This window comes from Euphorbia lathyris, chromosome 2 (assembly GCF_963576675.1).
Source record: "Euphorbia lathyris chromosome 2, ddEupLath1.1, whole genome shotgun sequence".
NCBI classification, from domain to species: Eukaryota; Viridiplantae; Streptophyta; class Magnoliopsida; order Malpighiales; family Euphorbiaceae; genus Euphorbia; species Euphorbia lathyris.
Genome location: NC_088911.1, coordinates 29711795 through 29726567, shown reverse-complemented (window position 1 = coordinate 29726567; position 14773 = coordinate 29711795).

The window sequence follows — 14773 nt, the reverse complement described above, 5'->3', positions numbered from 1 at the left end:
TGTGATGAAGAAGAAGATGACCAACCCAATTGCGAGTAATGCTTCACAAATGAAGTAATTGAAGGGAGAGAAAATACTACTAAAAAATTAAGTGAAATTGCAGCAAATTATACCGAATGGATCATCAATTATGGTTGCTCACATCACATAACCGGAAATGATTCACTATTCTCTGAGTTGCGTCAACATAATGGAGAAAGAGTTGTTGTTACAGCTAAGAAATCAACACATTCAGTGGTCTAAGAAGGTATTGTGAAGATTGGTGCTGATAATGCAAATATTTGATTGAATGATGTATATCATGTTTTATTTGGCCCAAATGGTGTGGAAATTCTTGAAAATATTAAAGATATTGGAGTTGATGTTGTTTTCTTTGGTGAAAAGAAAGGCTTTCTCTTTGTTATATCCATAGGAGAAGCATAGAAGAAGAAGAAGACAAACCAAACAGACAATGCAGTGGTGTGTTATGCTCGTTTGGGCCATGTAGGATATAAGTTGCTACAACAAATCTCCTTAAGGAATTGCTTGACGTGATACCACCTACAAAATATTCATGAAGATATGGTCTGTCAAGGTTGTCAATATGGAAATTCACATCGTCTTCCTTTTAAGAGTTCATCAAATCGCGAACTACCATTTTGAGCTTATTCATACTGATCTGATGGGGACTATAAAAACACCAAGCTATAGTGGAAATCGTTATGTCATGGTGTTAGTAGACGATTACTCAAGGTATACAATACTTGGGTGAAGTTCTTAAAAGAGAAGAGTGAAGCACTATCGACGTTTGTGGAGTTCAAAAATGTGGTAGAAAAATAGTTTGGGAAGAAAATTAGATTTTTATGAAGTGACAATGGAGGTGAATTCATGTCAACTTATTTCTTCCAGTACTATGAGAAAAATGGCATATCTTAAGGCAAATGACATATCCACATACACCTCAACAGAATAGCGTCTCTCAAAGAAACTAGCTCATCTTGCTTCTGTAAGTCGTGCATGGTTACATGACAAGAATCTTCTTCGAGAGCTTTGGGCCGAAGCTTTACAATGCGCGTGTCATGTAACAAATCACCTACCTCCATGGCCAGGTACTTCAAAATCTCCATTTGAGATTATATATAATGTAAGACCAAATGTAAATTATTTTCGGGTCTTTGGTTCAGTTTGCTACGTTCACATTCCACAATCTATCTGGAGCAAACTTGACCCAAAAGCAAAGAAGTGTATCTTTATTTGTTATGATTCATATATGAAAGGATGGAGGTGCATGGATCTTGAAACAAGGAAGTTTACTACTTTTCGGGATGTTGTTTTTTATGAGGTATCAACTTATTATGGTGCTCAAAGAAATCACATAGAAGAGGTCATATTTGAAAGTGATCAAGAAAGCCAACAAACACTTCTTAAAGCAGTTTTGGAGGTTCCAAATGAAGAGAGTACAGGTTCAAAATCAGTAGATAAGGCACAAGATGTAAGGAAGTCTACAAGAGATAGAAAACAACCAAGTCACCTGAAAGATTATGATGTGCAATTCAATATGTGTACTGTTACTTCATGCTTATTTGCAGGAATATTAACAAAAGAAGAGACATCATGCTATGAAGAAGCAATGGGCATTCTAGATTGGGAAGCTACAATGCACAAAGAATTTGATGCTTTAAAGAAGAATGAGACGTGGGAGCTTGTACCTAAGCCTGAAAATTGCACTCTGATCACTTGCAAATGGGTTTATCGACTGAAGAGAAAATCAAATGGCAACATTGAAAAATTCAAAGCTCGTCTGGTTGCTCGTGGCTTTTCTCAAAGCTATGGATTGGATTATGAGGAGACCTTCAGTCTAGTGGCAAAAATGGTGACAGTGAGGTCGACTATTTCACTTGATGCCTTTAAAAGCTGGATGTTGTGGCAACTTGATGTAAAGAATGCATTTCTTTAAAGAGAATTAGATTGTGAGGTGTTCATAGAGCAACCCAAAGATTGGAATCCAAGCAGTTTCCCTTGCAATTTTATTGATTAAAGAAGGCATTATATGGCCTAAAACAATCACCACATGTTTGATATGGTAAAGTTGCTCAATACTTCATCTCCTATAGTTTTAAAGTTGCTAATTCAGACTCTAGTTTATTTGTGAAGTTAGAATCAACGAGGCATTTGTTGGTCTTACTATATGTGGATAACATGATACTTACTAGAGATGACAAAGTTGAAATTTCTCGCTTGATAAAAGACTTAGCAACTCGTTTTGAAATGAAAAATCTAGGTGAGATTGGATGTTTTGTTGGGTTAGAAGTGGAGAAATCAGATAAGGCTATTTTATATGCCAAAGACGGTACGCAAGAAATCTTTTAGGGCATTTTGGAATGGGGGAGACAAGAGAAATAGCTACTCTAATGGAGCCATATCTCAAGTTACAAAAAGAAGAAAAAAAGCTAATAAAAGATCCTAGACGTTTTCGACAACTGGTTGGTAGTTTAATCTACTTAACAATCACATGACCAGAAATTGCATGTTCTGTAGGAGTTATTTTCCAGTTTATGCAGAATCCAACAACTTATCATTTATAAGCTGCTAAGGGAGTCATGCATTATAAAGGGTTCGCTTGCTTATGGTCTCTTGTATAAGAAAGGAAATAAGTTTGTCTTAAGAGACTTTCCTGATGCGGATTGGGCAGGTGATGCAGTCGATCATCGTTCAACTTCTAGATATTGCTTTAGTCTTGGTTCAACGGTTGTTTCATGGTGCAGTAAGAAGCAATCTACTGTTGCTTTATCAAGTACTGAAGTAGAATATATGGCTGCAACATTGGTTGCACAAGAGTGTGTATGGTTAAAATGTTTGATGGAAGATATTTTTCATAAGGTTGATTATGTTGTTCAGATATGTTGTGACAGTGAAAATGCTATCCAGCTTGCTTCAAATCTATTTTTCTATGGGAGAACAAAGCATATTGAAGTTTGTCATCACTTTGTGCGTGAGAAAGTATTGAATCAAAAAATTGGGCTGCAAGGAATTTCTACTCACAATCAAATTATAGACATATTTACAAAGGCTTTAGCAATAAAGAATTTTGAAGGCTTCAATGATGCTTTAGGTGTTGTTGATCGTCAGCATGCACTAAGGGGGAGTGTTGAAAATTAGTGCATCTAATTTGTTAGAGTTGTTGTTATTTCTTTGCCTTAGATTAAGTCTTTTAGTTATTGAATAAATCTATCTAAATATCTATGTAGTCTTTTTATTCTATAGATTTTTATGTTAAGTGGTCGAGTATTTTAGGAGTCTTCTGTTTTATTCTTTTCAATAAATTCCTGTAGACTCTTGTAGTCTTTTTAACGTTTGATTAACAATAAGAAGTCTTTTCCACTTTCACCTTATTTTTTTATACCTCTAATATTAATTAATTTATTTGATTATATAGTTACAGAATACTGGGAACACGAGTTCATGTTAAATTTATGTTTGTTAAAAAATATAATTCATTTGTTGTATGCATTGACAATTTCGCGTTAAAGTTCGCATTAATGGTCAATTATCCCAAATCAATTTTTGGTATCAATTCAGAGTTCAAAGTTGATGTGAAAGGTCAAACTAACCCATGATCAAAGCCCTAAAATGAAACTTTATCATGTCTATATTTTGATACCTGAAATCTATTTTTATACTTAAAAATTATTATGCGCATCCATAAAACGTTTTGGTAAAAATAAATTTCAGATAATTAATTGAATTTAGAATTTTAATTCTACTATTTTTAAAAAAAAAATTGCTAATAAAATAATTAGATTAAGTGATAAAATGTGAGAAAAATAAATAGAAGTCAAAACCGAAGTAACAAATAAAATTTCTAAAAATCCCTCGAAATAGAAATACGGACCATGAACAATTAATTTTGAGCAAAAATATCTCACCGAACCCCTTAAAATAGTATTTGTACATCGATATTCTACACTGATGCATAAAGTAATGTGCTGACTTTTACAGTTGCGCAGAATATAATAGTTTTAAGTATAAAAATTGATTTCAGGTATCAAAATGTAAATTTCATATAGTTCGGGTATAAAAATATTTTATACTTTAAACGGGTTAATTTGACCATTTATATCAACTTTAAAGACTTAATTAGCAGAAACCTCGTGCATTGCACGAGTTGTATATTTTTAATTAATAAAATTTGTAAAATAATTTTAACATTACAATATTTCTTTTATCCGAAAAGATAGGATATATTTATTCTAATTTGTCTTAAATTATATAATTCATTTTCCTTTTTAAACTTTTAATCTACGCATTTATGAAATTATATGTTGAACTATAAAATAATCAATAATCATCAAATTTAATTTATACTTTTAGCTATCATATATTTTGAACGCCGGACAACAAATGACATGGTACACACAAAGCTAATAATTCAATGACACCTTATAAAGTGTAAAATTTAGGGTAAATAATTATAAAGTCTCTGAGTTTTTACTTAATACACTAGTTAGTCCTTCTGTTTTTAGAAATAATTATATAGTTTCTTAGTTTTTAGTTTCATCAACTCTTTAGTTCTTGTGTTTGAGTCAATGGTCAAACTATACCAAATAAATTTCAAAATACCAAAATTACTTTTTATTCTATATTTTAATAATAAAACATCTATTTTTCTTATTTTATGTTTGTTTCTCATTTTTTCCTACATAGTCTCTACAATATTTTTTTCCTGCATAATCTCTACGATATTGAGTAATTAATTTATTAAATTTTATATAATTATAGAAATTTAATTTAGTAGCCTAAATTTTATTGACTAAAAAAACGAATGAAAAATATTTCAAAAATTATCAAAATAAGAGCAAAACTATATAAATTGTAAAAAGTAATCTTTATTTATCTCTAATAAATTTTATAAATGAAAAAAAATATGATTTTTTAAAAAATTTATTAATATTTAATGCTAGTTTAAAGACATTATATTAAAAAAAATTAAGAGAATAAAAATACATTTTTAATGATTAGTATATACAATTACATAAATTTCGGTATATATATACTTCATAAACTTTATTAAAACTATTTCGATTAAATTTGAAATTAAAAAATAAGTTTTTTTATGTGAATAACTAGGGGCAATTTGGACTTTTATCTACAAAAACACATTGAAGGACTAAAGAGTTGATTAAAATAAAACTTAAGGACCTTATAATAATAGGATGGACTTACTAGTATGTTAAGCAAAAACATAAGTGTTGGTCCCGTGTGATTAGTTCCAAGGGGGGGTTAGGAACTAATGTAACTTTTTCGCTTTAATTACGCTGACTTAATTCAATTCTTTGAGTTTCACAACTCAGCTTTGGTCAGCGCGGCCGAGTGAGGCGTAAGACGGCTTTAGTCAGATACTGACTAGAACTGTTTTACTTGTGAGTTGGGAAATGACACTTTTGCGGTCAGCTTCCAACTCAGCACTCTGATTTACTCAGTGTCAGCTTAAACAATTTATATACTGAGTAAATATAGCAAGCAACACATACAAATATATATTGAAAGAGAGTTAGAAATTACTCAGCACGACTTATCCTGGTTCGGCCTCTCCGCCTACGTCAAGTCCCCAGAATCCCTCCGGGTTTTTTAAATCTAATACTGAGCTCTTTAAAGGTAGAGCGCAAACCGTTTACAAGGCAGTTGAATATGCAAGAGTACTGTCCTCTATTCGTCTACTCAACTCCTACTAAGTGCTATAACCGAACACCTATATTTCTCTACTACTGAGTACTTAACATTGAGTACTCAGCACACTCTCTCAATACTACGATTGATACAAAATTGTTCTTTTTCAGACAAAGAACACTTTAGATGATTACAAAGAAAATCACTCTAGCATTTACACAGGAATAGAAATTTGGTGTAAGATCTCTTTCTTGTATTGATGTGCTTTTGTATGTATGCTCTTATTTTCTTTTTGTTTTCATAATCGGCAAAAGATCCAAGAAGTGTACTTGTCCTTTTATAGCTGTATTCTGAAGACTTGTTCATTTGAATTCTGGATTTGTCCATTGAATCCAAATGGCTCCTTTTTGCGACAAGGCTCTGGTCAGCTTCAGATTTGCAGGCCAATCTTGTCGTCTGAATTCTGCAGTCGTCAGGTTTGTCTTTTTCTCACAGGTTTCGTCTTCTTGCGCCAGTTCGTCTTTTAGCTAACGAATAGTTGACCCATGCATGTCAAAATTGGCTTTTGCGTAATTCCAAGATTTCTATTATTGGTGCAAACAGTTGTCGGATCTTGTCTTTTAGCAAACGGATCATTCACGCTGTCCTGAGGATTACTCAGCTTGACTTTGATAGCCGTTGTCTTTGATTATTGCCAATTCAGATACTGAGTTCTCTTTTACTCAGCTTTCATGGTCAGCTTAGTTCTACAAGATATAGTTCCCAAGAAGACTTCTCTACTTTTAATACTGAGTTCCATTCCACTCAGCTTCGTTGATTAGCTTGATCTTTAAGCTTCTGTTCTGAAGATGACTTATCTTCTGTCACGCTGAGTTACACTCCACTCAGCTTGTGCTGTATTCTCATGCTGACTTCGTCCTGTCTTACTTTTTATTTCCATTTGCATTTATATTTATACTCAACATTGAACAAACATATTAGTACAATTAAATCAAAGCACTTAAATTTAATTGTCCCTTAATCATGGATTAACTTAAATAATTTTGTCAAATCAAAATCATGTGGAAAGGTGTTTCAACAAACTCCCCCATTTTGATGTTGGCAAAATATTTAATTGATGGAACTCAGTATTGAGATTCCCCATGATTGAAATTCTTTTTATGTTTCTGAAATTACTCCCCCGTAAGGGTTGCATCTATTGACTTAACTTAACTCTAAACCTTCTAAGATTCAATTGAGTAAAATTAAGGCATGCTTATACTGACTTAGTTCAGTTATAGACCTTCCAAGATCTAATTCAGATGAGCCTAGGCCAGCTTTCATAAGAGGTCAATGTGTGGAATATGTTATGACTTAGTTTTGATACATGGTTAGTTTGATATCAGAGTTATGGGAAAACATTATCAGAGTAGATGTATCAAGTCTAGTGTGTACTGAGTATATTCTTTTTTCTTTTGTTTGTTTGTTCAATTAAGACAGATCAGCATAAAGCATAATACGTAAGTAAGCATCACATAAGATTAGTCAATTTTGAATAAGAGATGCATAAGTATATTGATGGTCAGCAGGACAAAATACTCCAGATACGAAAAATTACAAGCCAAGAAATTTGCAAATCTAGCCAAACTATTTATTCCTGTTGACTTGGGCAGGATTAACTTTGCCTTTTCCCTTTTGTTTCTGCTGACTACCAGATGCGTCTCATGTTTCCCTTGAGTGGTGCTGAGTTCTATCAGCTTGTTCTTTCTCTCCCGTTTTGCCAGCATCGGGCGGAGAAGGAATGAAAGTATCGTTGACAGCAGCACGAGTTAAGCGCACGGAATACGCCTTAAGCCTTTTCGTGCTTTCACTTAGACCATCGAAAACAGGAACACCATCGTCCAAGACAGAACCAGGAATCCTAATAGAGGCACTGAGCATACTCAAAATATATTCTTAGGATTTGCCTACCTAGGTCATAGTGTCAGTCAACATGGCATAAGCTTGATGAAACATCTTGAGCAAGGCCGAATCATAGAACTGACATTGAGCATTCGTGTGGCGCACATGCTTGAAGGTGGCTTGGGAGTATTGCAAAAGTTCATTCGTCTTGACTTGGTCAGTTTCCATTTCTTCCTTACTCAAGTTGAGTAGGCGGACTGCTTCACTTATTTGCTCAATGGAACACTGGGAAGAAGAGGAGATTAACTCACGTGTTCTGGTCTGCTCAGCATTTAGCTGGGTAAAAGGTTGATGAACCTCAGCAGAGGTTGCATACATTGAGTTCACAGCTGCCAGGTTGTTGACTTGACCCTAAAGAGAGTTCATATGATTCACCATGGTCAGCTGGAGTTCAGCCAGCTTTACAATAGATTCCTGCTTGGGTTGTTGAGATTGGAGAGAAGTCATGACACTCAGAATATCCTTGAGACCTTTGATTTCAGTCAAGAGCTGAGTGACAGAGGAGAGTTGAGTTGGCTCAACATGATCAGACCCACTGGCTTCGGCATTGGAGTGGTGAATATCCTGAAGTAGGGCTTGAGCTGAGTCGATGATTCGGCGTCCAGACTCAGTAGCATGCAAGTAAGCGTAGGATTCATCATTGTGTGGCCCAGATGCCGGAATATGAGTAGCACTTTGTGTTTAGTGCTGTCCAGAAGCAGATGTGCCAGTGAGGTCAGCGGCTGGACTTTTATTTAGATTAGGAGTTGACTGGTTTGCGTTCTGTGTTAACGGATTTGGAAGAGGTTGATCTGCAGAGTTATTCACTTGCTCAGTGTCAGCTGGAATTGGAGTTGGAGATTGAGGAATTTCAAAGCTGACTCGAGCAGACTTTTCCTGCACTGACTCGGAGGTTTGACCAGCAAGAACTTCAAGCACTTGCTTGGTAAGGATTGGATTTTCTGGAGTCTTGGGGTCGGCTTGTTCCTCAACTTAAGAAACAGAGGCTTGCTTTTTCTGGAGTTTCCTTGGAGAAGGCTCAGTGGGATTGGAGAAGAATTTGAATTGCATGTCAGAGAGATCAGTGATGGGATCCCGTAGAGGAGAATCATCCAGAAGGTCAATGACTGGAGATTTATGAGCCTTTTTCTTGAGCCGTTTGAATCTCTTAGCCTTTGGAGGAGAGGGGTCAGCAGGAATAGAGTCAATAGATTCAGAAGATGAGTTTACCCCTAGGTCAGCATGATCCTTTGCTATTGGCTCAACTTGTTCTTCAACCTGCTCAGCGGCCACTGTTACATGTTGCTCAACATCTGCTGTTTCCTCTATGTGAAGCTGACCTCCTAGATTACCCAACTCTTCTTCTTGGTTAGTAGGTGGTTTCTCGAGATCAATTCATTGGCTTCTCACAAAGTGTGAGTCTTCAGAGATCATCGAGGCAAGAGGGGGTGCATTTATAGGTTTCAACCCAGATGAAAGCTTCTTCTTCTTTCGCAGAGGCTACTCAGGAGTGTCTTTTTTCTCTTCTTCCTCAGGCTCAACTTGCCTCTTTTGTTTTTCTGCTGACTTAGGTTCCTCCTGACCTTGCTCAGCTTCATTTTTCTTTCCCCTTGACACAATTCGTAGCTTCTTCGGAGCTGAATTAATGTCCCTTGCTGCCTGGTCAGCTTTCCTCTTTTTATCCTGCCGAGTATGGTCAGCATGTTTCTTTCCCTTTTTGGTTAGCACATCTTGTGCTTCTTCAACTGCGGCCCCTTTACCTTTTTTGGGCACGATCGGCTGGTCGAAGGCTAAACTGAACAGTATTCCAGCTGTAATCTCCGTACCCCAGACATTGATTTCCTCTACTAAGCTTACTTGGTAGTCCTTTAGGATTTTGGTAATTAGTGAGCCTAACCTGAGGGTACCAGTACTCCGTTGGAAGGCACTGATGAGAAATTCTGGCATGTTGATTTGTTTGTAGGTCAACATATGCCAGATAAAGCATTGTTCAAAGTTTGACGCTGAGGATGTTGAGTTGACCTTGGGGAAGAGAAAGTTAGTCAAGATGTAGTGGGCCATCTTCTGATTCTGACCCATGGAAGTGCTAGCGATTTCCCCTACATGACCGGCAGGTTTGCAAAACTCAGTGGGATATTCAATTTTAGTGTAGTCGTTGGTGGTTCTGAGTTTGGCTCCGCTATTGGTCAGCTTGAGCAATTTGGCGAGATAGGGAGGATTGACAAAAATATCTTTCCCTTGGACCTTTGTGACCATGTAATCCCTGTCATCATCAGCGGCTCTCAGATTGACATAGAATTCCTTTACCATTTCTGGGTAGGTGGCTTCTCGGATAGAAAATAGCTCGGTCCAGCCATTTTTAGAGATCCATTCGCAGAACGGTTTCTCAGCGTCTACAAATCCATTAGAAAACCATCGGGAGTGATCAACCTTGTATCCCCTGACACTGTTGTAGACTAGAGAGTAAGTTCTTTCCATCGATTTCTTCCCCTTATCCTTTTTCTGTTTCTTTTTCGACAAAGTTGCAAGGTCAGCGTGGGGGTTCTTGCTTTGAGTTTGGTCATGCTGACCGTGTTCTTGAGACTTAGTGGGAGTCTCGCTGTATTTCTGCTGAGCATGAGATTGAGGGTTTTCATCGGAGCGGTTGTCGTCGTAACCGGCACCGGAGATATTCTGAGAATCCGACATGATTTTTCAGATATTTTTGAGAGGTTTGGGATTTTTAGATAGAGAGCGATTTATTGCCAGAAATTCTAAGTGTAAAGAGGTAGAAGTGGGAATTCATCCACTATTTATAGGGGTGTCGAATTGATCTGAATCATTGAGGTGGCAGTTTTGACCTCGAGATAATCAACCGACAATGATTCTGGCATTTATGACACAATCGGCGCATGTGTTTTCTAATTATTGCGCTTATGTCATCCTAGGTGGCTATTTAATTCGCGTGCTAGCATTAATTGTGCAACGGATCTTTACTCAGCGTTAGGAATTTTAAACGTTTGGTATTCTGAGTAGTCAGTTTTACGTAGAAACTTATTCGTATGCTTAGTAACTCAGCTTAAGATAATCACTCAGTAGGTAAGTTTAGTCAGCATAAAGTGATTTTATGATATTCGTATTAGCTCAGTTTGAGTAAGTTACTTAGCATACAGTAGCTACTAATTTAGCACAAATTACTCAGCATGGTAATCACTCATCATTCAATTTAAACATAGAATTTCATTGAAGGGGATTAGACATACCGATAGCTTCCTTTAGTATGTTGAATTGCTCATGAGCCAGAGGCTTCGTAAAGATATCCACAAGCTGTTCATCTGTTAGAACATAAGTCAGCTTGATCTCACCCTTGAGTACATGGTCTCTGATGAAGTGATGCCTTATGCTGACATGCTTCATCCTGCTGTGTTGGATTGGATTTTTGGATAGGTCAATGGCACTCTTGTTGTCACATTTGACCTCTATTGTTTCCATTTTGACTCCATAATCCTCTAGCTGTTGCTTAATCCATAGGACCTAGGCCACACAGCTTCCAGCAGCAATGTACTCAGCTTCAATTGTAGACAGGGCCACTGACGATTGCTTCTTACTGAACCAAGATACTAGACAGCTTCCTAGGAAGTGACATCCTCCTGAAGTGCTCTTACGTTCTAGCTTATCTCATCCATAGTCAGCTTCAGTTTATCCAATGAGTGTGAAGTCATTTGTATTTGGATACCATAAACCTGCATTAACTGAGCTCTACAAATATCTGAAAATTCTTTTTACAGCTATAAGATGAGATTCTCTGGGGTCAGCTTGATATCTTGCGCAATAACACACTGAGTACTGAATGTCAGGTCTACTAGTAGTAAGATAGAGTAGAGAGCCTATCATACCTCGATATAACTTGCTATCTACTGACTTACATTTTTTGTCAGCACAAAGGACAGTGTCAGTACCCATTGGGGTTGATATGGGCTTGCATTCTTCCATATCGAATTTTTTCAACATTTCTTTGGCGTACTTGGACTGACTGATGAAGATGTCGTTCTTCCCTTGCTTGATTTGTAAACCAAGGAAGAAGTTGAGTTCGCCCATCATGGACATTTCGAACTCAGTTTGCATCTGTTTACTAAATTCTTTGCACATAGATTCGTCAGTAGCACCAAAGATTATGTCATCTACGTAAATTTGTGCTAGCAGGGTATTTTTACCCTTTTTCTTAATGAACAAGGTTGTGTCAGCTTTGCCTCTGACATAATTCCTGGTCAATAGGAAGTTGGTCAACCTCTCATACCAAGCTCTTGGAGCTTGATTCAGGCCATATAAGGCCTTCTTGAGTTTATAAACGTGGTTTGGAAGTTTTGGATCTTCAAACCCTGGAGGCTGACTAACATATACCTATTCGTTTATAAAGCCATTAAGAAAGGCACTTTTAACATCCATTTGATATAATTTAAAGTTCATATAGCTAGCATATGCACATAATATACGTATAGCCTCTAACCTACCAACAGGAGCAAAGGTCTTACCATAGTCAATGCCCTCTTGCTGACTATAGCCTTGGGCTACAAGTCGGGCTTTGTTTCTGACCACATTGCCTTGCTCATCTATTTTATTTCTAAAGACCCACTTAGTTCCTATGGTCTTTTGATTCCTAGGTTTTGGTACTAAATCCCATACCTCATTTCTTTTGAATTGATCAAGCTCCTCTTGCATAGCATTGATCCACTGTTCGTCGTGCTCAGCTTCTGAGAAGTTCTTTGGCTCCTGCACTGAGACGAATGCAACATTGCCGAGATACTTTCTAAGCTGATCTCTTCTTGTCATCAGCTTGTTGTCAGCGGCATCAAGAATGGACTTCTCCGAATGTCCTCTTGGAATTTTTATTTCTTTGGGTAATGTTGAGTTGTCTGGAATAGGTGTTTCTACAATATCTGCAGGAGTAGAGTGGTCAATAAAGGTAATTTCGGTTTCGTTTTTACCTTTGGTCAGCCCTGTTAAGCCCAAAATATACCTAAAATATCATATATAAATACGTTAAATTTACATTGAAATCGTGCTAATTATATTCATTTAGAATACTTTTACGTCTTTATTTACTTCTTTGATGCAAGGTACCTAATTATTTGGTTAAATCCAAATAGGAGCTAAATAGGAGCTAAAACGGAGGAAAAACCTAAATTACGTGCCAAGAATACGTATCAATCAGCAGACCGACTCAAGAAGACAAGAAGCAGCCAAGAGACGGGGAAGAAATCCCCTGTCGCGACTGAGATTTTCAGAATCTCAGTCGCGACATACGAATGCTAGTCACGGAAAATCGAAGTCTTCAGCTCGCCCCTTCACCCACTGTCGCGACTGAGATTCTCGGAATCTCATATGAGACAGCGAAGAATTCTGCACAGATTTCACATGTTTAATTCCAAGAAACGCGTCTGTTCGTTTGGATAAAAGTGACCCTTCACCAGCGGACACGACCCTTCATTTATAGCCCTTCAACAACTATAAATAAGTGATCCATTTCAGAAATCAATGTTGTTGGCTAAGTTAGAAAAGTTAGAGAAATCAGAGAGTTATTATGTTGAGTTTCTGATTCAGAAAGTTAGATTTCATTTCTGTGTAAACAAACTTGTTGTACACAAGTTGTTATTAGATTAGTTATAAACACAGTAGTATTAGTTTAGTTTCAAAGGTTGATCAGAGACAAGTTTTCATTTTGGTAGTGGACCTAGCGGTCTCTATTACGAAGATTCAGCGAGAAGAACTAACGGCTGAAGCGCAAAGAGGTCTAACAAGCCTACGGAGTTTGAGGGAAAGATTGACAACCCGGATCTCAAAGTTTTTGTTTAAATGCTATCCATGTTTCTTCTTCTCTGTTAACTTGTGAAGATTCACAATTCACTAATAATATATTTATTTCATTCAATACATTCTTCCTGTTGTTATTTTGATATTGTTCTGACAAAATGATTTTCAAAATGATAAATTGGTGTTTTTATTAAAACGTTTTATACAATCATATTTATATAGAAACTTTGTTGAACACTTGAAAGAATTAGTTTTTATGGATGATATGATCGTTAGCGCGGCTTATCGGATATAAAATACCAATTTGATTAAGGTAGAAATCACCTCAACATCAGGGGGATTTCTACTGTTCAAAGCCATTTAATTGCATAAATTCTTGTATTATTACATGTTCATAATCTTACCGAAGTTATAGTTGCTTTCTTTGCTTAATGAAAATAAGTTTTATACCTTCTATTTATTCCGACTACCGAAGCATCTGTCTTGTAATCAAAATCTCAAGACAGAATTGTTCTCTAAGTTCAATATAATATTCTTATCTAATCCTAATTTATCCAAACCAATGCAATCAATTAAACGATTTTCTTTAGTTAAACCTAAAGACGTGAATAAAACTGAATTAAATAAGTTTTTAGTTGAAAAGCGTTCCCTGTGGGTTTGATATCTTTTATTACTACAAGCGTATACCGTGCACTTGCGGAAATCGCTCAACAAGTTTTTGGCGCCGTTGCCGGGGAACGCAAAAATTTTTAACAAAATTTTAGATTTTTCGTGTTTTATTTCGAATCTAGGTTTAAACATACTTATTTTAACTTTTGTAATTTATTAATTTTAATTTACTAATTTATTTATTTTTCAAATTCTGTTTTGTAGGTAGTTTCGGTTCGTGCAAGATTTCAGGTTCATGCGCAGTTCTCGAAGTTCAGGCATTATACCAGACCCTATAGACCTAGAAATTGAGAAAACCATTAGAAAGAACAAGAAAAACAAGAAAAACAAAAATAAGACTCCAGTAAAAACATATACCGAGCTAGAAAAAATGACAGACCCACCAACACTTATGGATTACGCTAGGCCATGTGTGGTCGGTGTAACCAATAGTATCGTTAGACCCAGAATCACCGCAAACCAATTTGAAATTAAGCCAGCTTTGCTTAATATGTTGCAAAATAATGTAACATTTTATGGGTTACCTAACGAAAATCCTAACACCCATTTAACAAATTTCCTTAAAATTTGTGACACTTTTAAAATCCCAGATGTGACTACCGAAGCAATCAAACTTCGACTTTTTCCTTTCACTTTGAAGGATAGAGCCAAAGAGTGGTTAACTTCGATGTCAGGCGCAACGTTTGCAACTTGGGAACAATTAGCCCAAGCGTTTTTATCAAAATATTTTCCTTTAGCAAAAACCGCA